Consider the following 12,693-nt stretch of genomic DNA (forward strand, 5'->3'; position numbering starts at 1 on the left):
GGCACTGAACATTCCTGGCATTGCAGCCTGTTGACAAACAATCCCAACTTGATCCAGTACGCAGGGCCAGCTGAATGGGCGCAGTGTCTGGAGTTTACCCAGCGAGGGGGGCAGAAATCCCATCCCGCACTCCCAAACCAAACACCACGTTTGAAGTGCAACTGTCAACTTTGTGCATCTCCCGTCCACTACCACACACACACACACACACAGAAATACAATTATAACACATTGATAAGAGAGAACTAAGGGAGAAGGCATTAGAACACCTGACATACCAGATCCACTTAGTCACAAACTTTAAACTGCACCAAAGAAGCCACATTTTCAGTCCAGTCATATATTTTGTAAGGCTTTCACTGAGTTATTGTCTCTCTCTTGAAGCAATAATCCTTCTGTACTCAAACTCATGAACACTGTAATCAAACAACATTTGAGACTTGAGTAGTTTGGCCCCGTTTGATGTTTACTGTTTCTGGGACGGACTCGTCCTTTGGGAGCAAATGGTACACTTTACCCAAGAGGATGTGATTTGTAGCAGCTATCTCACTCTTGGCTCACGGGGAGGGGAAGGGGATCAAATCAAATGTTATATGTCACATGCTTTGTAAACACAGGTGTAGACTAACAGTGAAATGCTTACTTACGGACCCTTCCCAACAATGCAGGGAGAAAAAAAGAGGAATAAATACACAATGAGTAACGATAACTTGGCTATATACACAGGGTACCAGTACCGAGTCGATGTGCAGGGGTACGAAGTAATTGAGGTAGATATGTACATATACTGTAGGTAGTGATAAAGTGACTAGGCAATAGGATAGGAAATAAACAGTAACAGCAGCGTATGTGATGAGTCAAAAGAGTTAGTGCAAAAAGGGTCAATGCAGATAGTCTGGGTAGCTATTGGTCAACTGTTTAGCGGTCTTATGGCTTGAGGGTAGAAGCTGTTTAGGGTCCTGTTGGTTCCAGACTTGGTGCATCGCTTGCCGTGCGGTAGCAGAGAGAAAAGTTTATGACTTGGGTGGCTGGAGTCTTTGACAAATTTTAGGGCCTTCCTCTAACACCGCCCGGGGTAGAGGTCCTAGATAGCAGGGAGCTCGGCCCAAGTGATGTTCTGAGCCGTACGTACTATCATCTGTAGCGCCTTGCGGTCGGATGCCAAGCAGTTGCCATACCAAGCGGTGATGCAGCCAGTCAAGATGCTCTCAATGGTGCAGCTGTAGAACATTTTGAGGATCTGAGGGCCCATGCCGAATCTTTTCAGCCTCCTGAGGGGGAAGACGCATTGTCGTGCCCTCTTAATGACTGTGTTGGTGTATGTGGACCAGGATAATTCCTTAGTGATGTGGACTGAGGAACTTGAAGCTCTCGACCTGCTCCACTACAGCCCCGTCCATGTGGATGGGGGTGTACTCGGCCCTCCGTTTCCTGTAGTCCACTATCAGCTACTTTGTCTTGCTGATGTTGAGGGAAATGTTGTTGTCCTGGCACCACACTGCCAGATCTCTGACCTCTTCCCTGTAGGATGTCTCATCGTCATCGGTGATCAGGCCTACCACCGTCGTGTCGTCGGAAAACTTAATGATGGTGTTGGAGTCATGCGCGGCCACGCAGTCATGGCTGAACAGGGAGTACAGGAGGGGACTAAGCACACACCCCTGAGGGGCCCCCGTGTTGAGGGTCAGCGTGGTGGATGTGTTGTTGCCTACCCTCACCACCTGGGGGCGGCCCGTCATGAAGTCCAGGATCCAGTTGGAGAGGTGTTTAATCCCAGGGTCCTTAGCTTAGTGATGAGCTTGGAGGGCACTATGGTGCTGTAGTCAATGAACAGCATTCTCACATAGGTGTTCCTTTCTTGGAGTGCAATAGAGATTGCATCATCTGTGGATTTGTTGGGGCAGTATGCAAATTGGAGTGGGTCCAGGGTGTCTGGGATGATGGTGTTGACATGAGCCATGACCAGCCTTTCAAAGCATTTCATGGCTACAGATGTGAGCGCTACAGGGCGATAGTCATTTAGACAGGTTAACTTGGCATTCTTGGGCACAAGGACTATGGTGGTCTGCATGAAACATGTAGGTATTACAGACTGGGTCAGAGAGTGGTTGAAAATGTCAGTGAAGGCACTTGCCAGCTAGTCAGCGTATGGTCTGAGTATGCACCCTGGTAATCCGTCTGGCCTAGTGCTGTTGCGGTGACTGTATTACCGCCACACCGGCAGTCATGAGTCATGACCGCAGTAAAATTCCATGTGACGGTAATCTCCTCTTATGCACTCTGGACATGTGTTGGTAGTACCCAACTTGCTAAAGACCATCAGGTCGATAATGGCCTGGTACTCAAGGCTCTATTGTCCCTGTAACCACTCTGACATCAACGCAGTCAAAAATCACATCAAACACTTATCATCAAAACTGTATGTGCTTTTATAATTCACCTCACTGTGACTGATTAGTTTGAAGAAAGAAGTTCAACAACAGGTTGAAACTGCGTGGAAAACATGGTCATTGTGGATGTTGTTTCAAAGCCTAACACAGCGCTTTCTAAGGTGATGATTAATTCAAAACGTCCATACGCATATTAGAGTTTATGCAATCGCATAGGCCTATGAGCCCAAGCCAGAAAAAAAACCCTGAAATAAAATAATGATTGTGCCCTTTGTAGGGGATGATGTTGGATGGAGTCAGATGCAGGAGAGTAAATCACGGAATACAGTGGGGAAAAAAAGTATTTAGTCAGCCACCAATTGTGCAAGTTCTCCCACTTAAAAAGAGGAGAGAGGCCTGTAATTTTTATCATAGGTACACGTCAACTATGACAGACAAAATGAGGAAAAAAAATCCAGAAAATCACATTGTAGGATTTTTAATGAATTTATTTGCAAATTATGGTGGAAAATAAGTATTTGGTCAATATCAAAAGTTTCTCAATACTTTGTTATATACCCTTTGTTGGCAATGACACAGGTCAAACGTTTTCTGTAAGTCTTCACAAGGTTTTCACACACTGTTGCTGGTATTTTGGCCCATTCCTCCATGCAGATCTCCTCTAGAGCAGTGATGTTTTGGGGCTGTCGCTGGGCAACACAGACTTTCAACTCCCTCCAAAGATTTTCTATGGGGTTGAGATCTGGAGACTGGCTAGGCCACTCCAGGACCTTGAAACCTCTTACGAAGCCACTCCTTCGTTGCCCGGGCAGTGTGTTTGGGATCATTGTCATGCTGAAAGACCCAGCCACGTTTCATCTTCAATGTCCTTGCTGATGGAAGGAGGTTTTCACTCAAAATCTCATGATACATGGCCCCATTCATTCTTTCCTTTACACAGATCAGTCGTCCTGGTCCCTTTGCAGAAAAACAGCCCCAAAGCATGATGTTTCCACCCCCATGCTTCACAGTAGGTATGGTGTTCTTTGGATGCAACTCAGCATTCTTTGTCCTCCAAACACGACGAGTTGAGTTTTTACCAAAAAGTTATATTTTGGTTTTATCTGACCATATGACATTCTCCCAATCCTCTTCTGGATCATCCAAATGCACTCTAGCAAACTTCAGACGGGCCTGGACATGTACTGGCTTAAGCAGGGGGACACGTCTGGCACTGCAGGATTTGAGTCCCTGGCGGCGTAGTGTGTTACTGATGGTAGGCTTTGTTACTTTGGTCCCAGCTCTCTGCAGGTCATTCACTAGGTCCCCCTGTGTGGTTCTGGGATTTTTGCTCACCGTTCTTGTGATCATTTTGACCCCACGGGGTGAGATCTTGCGTGGAGCCCCAGATCGAGGGAGATTATCAGTGGTCTTGTATGTCTTCCATTTCCTAATAATTGATCCCACAGTTGATTTCTTCAAACCAAGCTGCTTACCTATTGCAGATTCAGTCTTCCCAGCCTGGTGCAGGTCTACAATTTTGTTTCTGGTGTCCTTTGACAGCTCTTTGGTCTTGACCATAGTGGAGTTTGGAGTGTGACTGTTTGAGGTTGTGGACAGGTGTCTTTTATACTGATAACAAGTTCAAACAGGTGCCATTAATACAGGTAACGAGTGGAGGACAGAGGAGCCTCTTAAAGAAGAAGTTACAGGTCTGTGAGAGCCAGAAATCTTGCTTGTTTGTAGGTGACCAAATACTTATTTTCCACCATAATTTGCAAATAAATTCATTAAAAATCCTACAATGTGATTTTCTGGAAAATCTTTTCTCAATTTGTCTGTCATAGTTGACGTGTACCTATGATGAAAATTACAGGCCTCTCTCATCTTTTTAAGTGGGAGAACTTGCACAATTGGTGGCTGACTAAATACTTTTTTCCCCCACTGTATATGGTTTAATCAATAACAGAGGTACGCAGCAATGATTAATACACACCAGTGCGGACAAACGGCGACCTGGGGAAAATAAGGCACACGGGTGTACAACCCAGCGATACACAATATAATCGAGCTCCACCGAGCTATAATCTCCTCTACAATAAACAATCACACACAAAGACAAGGGGGCAGAGGGAACACCTATACAGGTACTGATGAGGGGATAAGAACCAGGTGTGTGTAAAAACAAGACAAACAAATGGAATGATGAGATGAGGAGCGGAAGTGGCTAGAAGGCCGGTGACGACGAATGCCGAAGCCTGCCCGAACAAGGAGAGGAGGCAGCCTCGGAGGAAGTCGTGACAGTACCCCCACCTTGACGTGCAGCCCCAGCAGCGCGCCGACACCGGCCTCGGGATGACCAGGAGGACGCGGAGCAGGGCGAGCCGGATGGCGACGGTGGAAATCCTGCAACAGGGAGGGATCGAGGATATCCCTCACCCTGACCCAGCACCGCTCCTCCGGACCGTACCCCTCCCATTCCACGAGGTAATGAAGGCCCACCACTAACAGACGGAGTACACCGGGGCCCCCTCGATGTCCAGAGGGGGCGGAGGGACCTCCCGCACCTCATTCTCCTGGAGCGGACCAACCACCACCGGCCTGAGGAGAGACACATGGAACAAGGGGTTAATGCGGTAATCTGGAGGGAGTAGTAACCTATAGGTAACCTCATTTATTATCCTCAGGACTTTGAACGGCTCCACAAACCGCGGGCTCAGCTTCCGGCAGGTCAGGCGGAGGGGCAGATTCCGGGTCGAAAGCCAGACCCGATCACCCGGTACAAAGACCGAGGCCTCACTGTGGTGGCGGTCAGCTGCAGTGGAGCAGAGTTTCATTTAGCCTGTTGTGTACGACTTTAGTTAGGACATACAGTGAGGGAAAAAAGTATTTGATCCCCTGCTGATTTTGTACGTTTTCCCACTGACAAAGAAATGATCAGTCTATAATTTTAATGGTAGGTTTATTTGAACAGTGAGAGACAGAATAACAAAACAAAAATCCAGAAAAACGCATGTCAAAAATGTTATAAATTGATGTGCATTTTAATGAGGGAAATAAGTATTTGACCCCCTCGCAATCAGAAAGCTTTCTGGCTCCAAGGTGTCTTTTATACAGGTAACGAGCTGAGATTAGGAGCACAGTCTTAAAGGGAGTGCTCCTAATCTCAGCTTGTTACCTGTATAAAAGACACCTGTCCACAGAAGAAATCAATCAATCAGATTCCAAACTCTCCACCATGGCCAAGACGAAAGAGCTCTCCAAGGATGTCAGGGACAAGATTGTAGACCTACACAAGGCTGAAATGGGCTACAAGACCATTGCCAAGCAGCTTGGTGAGAAAGTGACAACAGTTGGTGCGATTATTGGCAAATGGAAGAAACACAAAAGAACTGTCAATCTCCCTCGGCCTGGGGCGCCATGCAAGATCTCACCTCATGGAGTTGCAATGATCATGAGAACGGTGAGGAATCAGCCCGGAACTACACAGGAGGATCTTGTCAATGATCTCAAGGCAGCTGGGACCATAGTCACCAAGAAAACAATTGGTAACACACTACGCCGTGAAGGACTGAAATCCTGCAGCGCCCGCAAGGTCCCCCTGCTCAAGAAAGCACATATACAGGGCCGTCTGAAGTCTGCCAATGAACATCTGAATGATTCAGAGGAGAACTGGGTGAAAGTGTTGTGGTCAGATGAGACCAAAATCGAGCTCTTTGGCATCAACTCAACTCGCCGTGTTTGGAGGAGGAGGAATGCTGCCTATGACCCCAAGAACACCATCCCCACTGTCAAACATGGAGGTGGAAACATTATGCTTTGGGGGTGTTTTTCTGGTAAGGGGACAGGACAACTTCACCGCATCAAAGGGACGATGGACGGGGCCATGTACCATCAAATCTTGGGTGAGAACCTCCTTCCCTTAGCCAGGGCATTGAAAATGGGTCATGGATGGGTATTCTAGCATGACAATGCCCCAAAACACACGGCCAAGGCAACAAAGGAGTGGCTCAAGAAGAAGCACATTAAGGTCCTGGAGTGGCCTAGCCAGTCTCCAGACCTTAATCCCATAGAAAATCTGTGGAGGGAGCTGAAGGTTCGAGTTGCCAAACATCAGCCTCGAAACCTTAATGACTTGGAGAAGATCTGCAAAGAGGAGTGGAACAAAATCCCTCCTGAGATGTGTGCAAACCTGGTGGCCAACTACAAGAAACGTCTGACCTCTGTGATTGCCAACAAGGGTTTTGCCACCAAGTACTAAGTCATGTTTTGCAGAGGGGTCAAATACTTATTTCCCTCATTAAAATGCAAGTCAATTTACAACATTTTTGACATGCATTTTTCTGGATTTTTTTGTTGTTATTCTGTCTCTCACTGTTCAAATAAACCTACCATTAAAATTATAGACTGATCATTTCTTTGTCAGTGGGCAAACATACAAAATCAGCAGGGGATCAAATACTTTTTTTCCTCACTGTAATACCACTGAGAGAAGACAGGTTTTAAGCGTCACACACACACACACACACACACACACACACACACACACACACACACACACACTTGTTCAAATCTCTAAATCCTTCTATCAAAACAAGTTGTTTTAGTTTATCTTTAAAATAATGGACAGTACCTAGGCATCGGGATAACTAAAAGTAAATGCAGATACTTATTACATGCAGTAGTACTTGCAGAGTCATAGTTACATCTAAAAAAAAAAAAAAAAAATATGGTAAGTATTCCATATTTACAGGTACTTAGGCTACATGTCATTTGTAGCCTGATAAAGTACAGTTACAGAGGCTGTTTCACTGGTAGTTAACCAGGTATATGGCCTACAAAATAATATAATAACAATAACCCAATGGCCAGTAACTGATTTCATTGAGATTTCATCTGAGTTATTTAAATGTAGATCTGTTTTCTTTTAACATGCCTGAAGATGCCTGAAGAGCTCAAAATGTTCATGGGAAAGTTTCATATCGCATCAAATGAAATGAATGAAAGTCCTAAATCTGGGGAGGATTTTCTAACTCATAACTACATCTGGTTCCTGATTCACTGCTTTTATACTCTCTACTCCCTGTGGTGTGTTATCAACTGTAAGAAGAGTTGGATGGCAATCCACTGTAGTAGTTTACATGGTTGTCTATTATAGTTTAGCATGACTGCCCAGAAGTAGGAGTAACATGCTGCCCTGCTATGGCCTGAGACCAGAAACAGAAAAGTTTACAAATAATGGTTTTCTGGCAGTAGGATACCTCATTGGAAAATAATGTGATGTAATAGTCGTCTCATCATGGGGGGTGTGGAAAGTATGAAACTTTCAAAATCACAGTTTTCGCACAAGCACTCACATTAGTATCCAGTGACAGTCAGGGATTGTTCTGCCATTGAAATCCTTAGGCAGGCTGCAAAAAATATATATACATGTATATACACTGAGTGTACAAAACATTAGGAACACCTGCTCTTTCCATGACATAGTCTGACTAGGTGAATCCAGGTGAAAGCTATGATCCCTTATTGATGTCACTTGTTAAATACACTTCAATCCGTGTAGATGAAGGGGAGGAGACAGGTTAAATAAGGATTTTAAAGCCTTGAGACAATTGAGACATGGATTGTGTACGTGTGCCATTCAGAGGGTGAATGGGCAAGATAAAATATTTAAGTGCCTTTGACTGGGGTATGGTTGTAGGTGCCAGGTGCACCGGCTTCCCATATGTATCAAGAATGGTCCACCACCCAAAGCACATCCAGCCAACTTGACACAACTGTGAGAAGCATCGCTCTTGCTGCTGGTGACTCTCAGATCCACCTCTACGCAGACGACACCATTTTGTATACATCTGGCCCTTCATTGGACACTGTGTTAACAAACCTCCAAACGAGCTTCAATGCCATACAACAATCCTTCAGTAGCCTTCAACTGCTCTTAAACACTAGTAAAACTAAATGCATGCTTTTCAATCGAACGCTGCTAGCACCCGCCCACCCGACTAGAATCACCACTCTCGACGGGTCTGACCTAGAGTATGTGGACAACTACAAATATCTAGGTGTCTGGTTAGACTGTAAACTCAACTTCCAGACTCACATAAAGAATCTCCAATCCAAAGTTAAATCTAGAATCGGCTTCCTATTTCGCAACAAAGCCTCCTTCACTCATGCTGCCAAACATGCCCTCGTAAAACTGACTATCCTACCGATCCTTGACTTCGGCGATGTCATTTACAAAATAGCCTCCAACACTCTACTCAGCAAATTGGATGTAGTCTATCACAGTGCCATCCGTTTTGTCTCCAAAGCCCCATACACTACCCACCACTGTGACCTGTACGCTCTTGTTGGCTGGTCCTCACTACATGTTCGTCGTCAAACCCACTGGCTCCAGGCCATCTATAAATCACTGCTAGGCAAATCCCCGCCTTATCTTAGCTCATTGGTCACCATAGCAGCACCCACCCGTAGTCTGCGCTCCAGCAGGTATATCTCTCTGGTCATTCCCAAAGCCAACACCTCCCTTGGCCGCCATTCCTTCCAGTTCTCTGCTGCCAATGACTGGAACGAATTGCAAAAATCTCTGAAGCTGGAGAGACTTATCTCCCTCAATAACTTTAAGCATCAGTTGTCAGAGCACCTTACCGATCACTGCACCTGTACACAGCCCATCTAAAATTAGCCCACCCAACTACCTCATCCCTATATTGTTATTTATTTTGCTCTTTTGCACCCCAGTATCTCTATTTGCACATAATCTCTTGCACATCTAGCATTCCAGTGTTAATACTATTGTAATTATTCTGCACTATAGCCTATTTATTGCCTTACCTCCATAACTTGCTACATTTGCACACACTGTATATATATTTTCTGTTGTATTTCTGACTTTATGTTTTTTTTTTTACCCCATATGTAACTCTGTGTTGTTTTTATTGCACTACTTTGCTTTATCTTGGCCAGGTCGCAGTTGTAAATGAGAACCTGTTCTCAACTGGCTTACCTGGTTAAATAAAGGTGAAATAAAAAATAAATAAAAAATTGGAGTCAACATGGGCCAGCATCCCTGTGGAACACTTTTGACACCTTGTAGAGTCGAATTGAGGCTGTTCTGAGAGCAAAAGGGAGTGCAACTCAATATGATATGTTTTGTGCAATGAATTTTCGGGAAGAAAAATGCTTTTTGTGTACACTTAAACGACTAAAACCAGATAAAGTATGTAGAAAAGATAATGGACCTATATATTTTTGAATAATATAATCTTTGAGAACTAACAATTAGAGCCCTGCACGTGCATGCATTTTAAGCCTGAGCCCTACCCATGCCCGCAACATTCAGGCCCTACCCTACCCTACCCAGGCCTGATTGCTTCCCCCAAATTTGAAGCCCTGCCCGAAACCAGAAATAACTTAGTAGATCCATTAGCTGCTCCTCTTTGTCTGTCACTCGCTCCCTGTGCGCAGGCTGCACGCTCTGCATGCACTCTGCTCATGGCGGCTCTGAGTCAGTGAGTATCCATAGCAATGGCTCCGCTTGGGCTGCTCTAATCAATGACGAGACATGAGAGAGCAGTGAGCTGTTAGCTACTTTGTCACTCTAAACGCCGATAAAACTCAAGGAACATTAATATTTTCTCTCCTGTCTTATATTGGATGACGTTGAAGCCTTTCTGACACCATGTTATGATCTTAGTCAGATATGACTGCACAGCAGAGCACGAGCAAATGGCGCAGCTTCAAAATGTTAGTGATCAATTTAGAGATACCCGAGCCCTACCCGTACCCTAGATATTGATGAAAAAAACAGGCCCTACTCGGCCCTGATGTATAATGTCAAGGCCCGTCGGGCTTGGGTCGAGTAGCAGAGCTCTACTAACAATCACCAAAATAAAAGCTAGACAGTCAGGGTGAATTGAAAATCCCAAAAATAATGAATTTAGCAGTATTGATTTTGTTATTATGCTTGAGCAAAAGAACACAGCATTAGCCATGGCAAAATTCATGGAATTGCAGAAAATTAGCTTTAAAACTGCAACATTGTCTCTCAGCTCCATGGCAAATGTGTAGAATTGCAGGAAATTAGCGTTATAACTGCAAAACATTATCTCAGTTCCATGGAGAGATTTTTTGAATGGTAGGAAATTGGCTTAAAAATGCTAAGATTTCTCTGGGGAACTATAAAATATTATCTTAAATTCAGCCACGCCGACGGGCCGAACTCGCTCATTGCCACGCTTCCTGCCACGCCTACCACCGAAGCCCCTTTTTGATCCAGAAAAAACCCTCCAATAAATTCTGAGCTGCTTTCAGTACCGCTGTGATTGTCTAATCTACAGTAATAGCATCCTCTGGTGGTACTGATGCAGAGTACACAAATAGAAAATAGACTAAACTGCTGTGCCCTATTCAAACACAGCAATATTATTTGTTTTGGCAGAAGAAGAAAAACACACATATATATATATGATATTATTATTGAATGTGTGTCATCTTGATTTGCCTACTCAGCAACACCAGTTGCCTGTACTGCCTACTGTGTGTTGTATTGATTGTGATTAAACTCCTACATAATCTGCATCTGCAATTCTGAACAGGCCTAACTCCCAACATATTTACTTTTCTTGGTAGCCTATTTCACAACTTGAAATTTTGGAACAGACTTGAAGGTCTTATCTTTTCTCTATATTGGACTCAAGCTTAGCCTACTATGCTTTAAGTTTAGTTAGCCTATTTTGTAATTTACTGGAAATAGTTATTATATTGTGATATTAGTGATGGGGGAAAAATCGATACAGTTACCTACAGGGATATTATTTTTGACGATATATCTTATTGGATCATTTCCACAATATCGCAATATTATTTTTGTTCTAGTTGACTGTACCTGCACCAAAACTCAAGTATGTTTCCTTCGTAGCTTGCTCTCCATCTTCTTTTTAAATAGGGAGCCAATTTGTAGAATCGCAATGCATGTAGAATCATGAGAATCGCAATACATACAGTATATCGTATCGGCACCAAAGTATCATGATAATATCGTATTGTGAGGTCCCTGGCAATTCCCAGCCCTATGAGATATCAAAAAACACATTAAAATGCCATTCATATTTACAGTGGCTTGCGAAAGTATTCACCCCCTTTGGCATTTTTCCTATTTTGTTGCCTTACAACCTGGAATTAAAATGGATTATTCGGGGGTTTGTATCATTTCATTTACACAACATGCCTACCACTTTGAATATGCACAATATTTGTTATTGTAAAACAAACGAGAAATAAGACAAAAAAAACAGAAAATTTGAGTGTGCATAACTATTCACCCCCCCAAAGTCAATACTTTGTAGAGCCACCTTTTGCAGTAATTACAGCTACAAGTCTCTTGGGGTATGTCTCTAAAAGCTTGGCACATCTTGCCACTGGGATTTTTGCCCATTCTTCAAGGCAAAACTGCTCCAGCTCCTTCAAGTTGGATGGGTTCCGCTGATGTACAACAATCTTTAAGTCATACCACAGATTCTCAATTGGATTGAGGTCTGGACTTTGACTAGGGGATTCCAAGACATTTAAATGTTTCCCCTTAAACCACTCGAGTGTTGCTTTAGCAGTATGCTTAGGGTCATTGTCCTGCTGGAAGGTGAACCTCCGTCCCAATCTCAAATCTCTGGAAGACTGAAACAGGTTTCCCTCAAGAATTTCCCTGTATTTAGCGCCATCCATCATTCCTTCAATTCTGACCAGTTTCCCAGTCCCTGCCGATGAAAAACATCTCTGTTTTCTCGGGGTGATGAGAGGTGTTGGATTTGCGCCAGACATAGCGTTTTCCTTGATGGTCAAAAAGCTCAATTGTAGTCTCATCTGACCAGAGTACCTTCTTCCATATGTTTAGGGAGTCTCCCACATACCTTTTGGCGAACACCAAACGTGTTTGCTTATTTTTTTCTTCAAGCAATGGCTTTTTTCTGGCCACTCTTCCGTAGAGCCCAACTCTGTGGAGTGTACGGCTTAAAGTGGTCCTATGGACAGATACTCCAATCTCCGCTGTGGAGCGTTGCAGCTCCTTCAGGGTTATATTTGGTCTCTTTGTTGCCTCTCTGATTAATGCTCTCCTTGCCTGGTCTGTGAGTTTTGGTGGGTGGCCCTCTCTTGGCAGGTTTGTTGTGGTGCCATATTCTTTCAATTTTTTAATAATGGATTTAAATGGTGCTCCATGGGATGTTCAAAGTTTCTGATATTTTTTATAACCCAACCCTGATCTGCACTTCTCCACAACTTTGTCCCTGACCTGTTTGGAGAGCTCCTTGGTCTTCATGGTGCCGCTTGC

Source organism: Coregonus lavaretus (assembly GCF_964263955.1).
Source record: "Coregonus lavaretus genome assembly, chromosome: 13".
NCBI classification, from domain to species: domain Eukaryota; kingdom Metazoa; phylum Chordata; class Actinopteri; order Salmoniformes; family Salmonidae; genus Coregonus; species Coregonus lavaretus.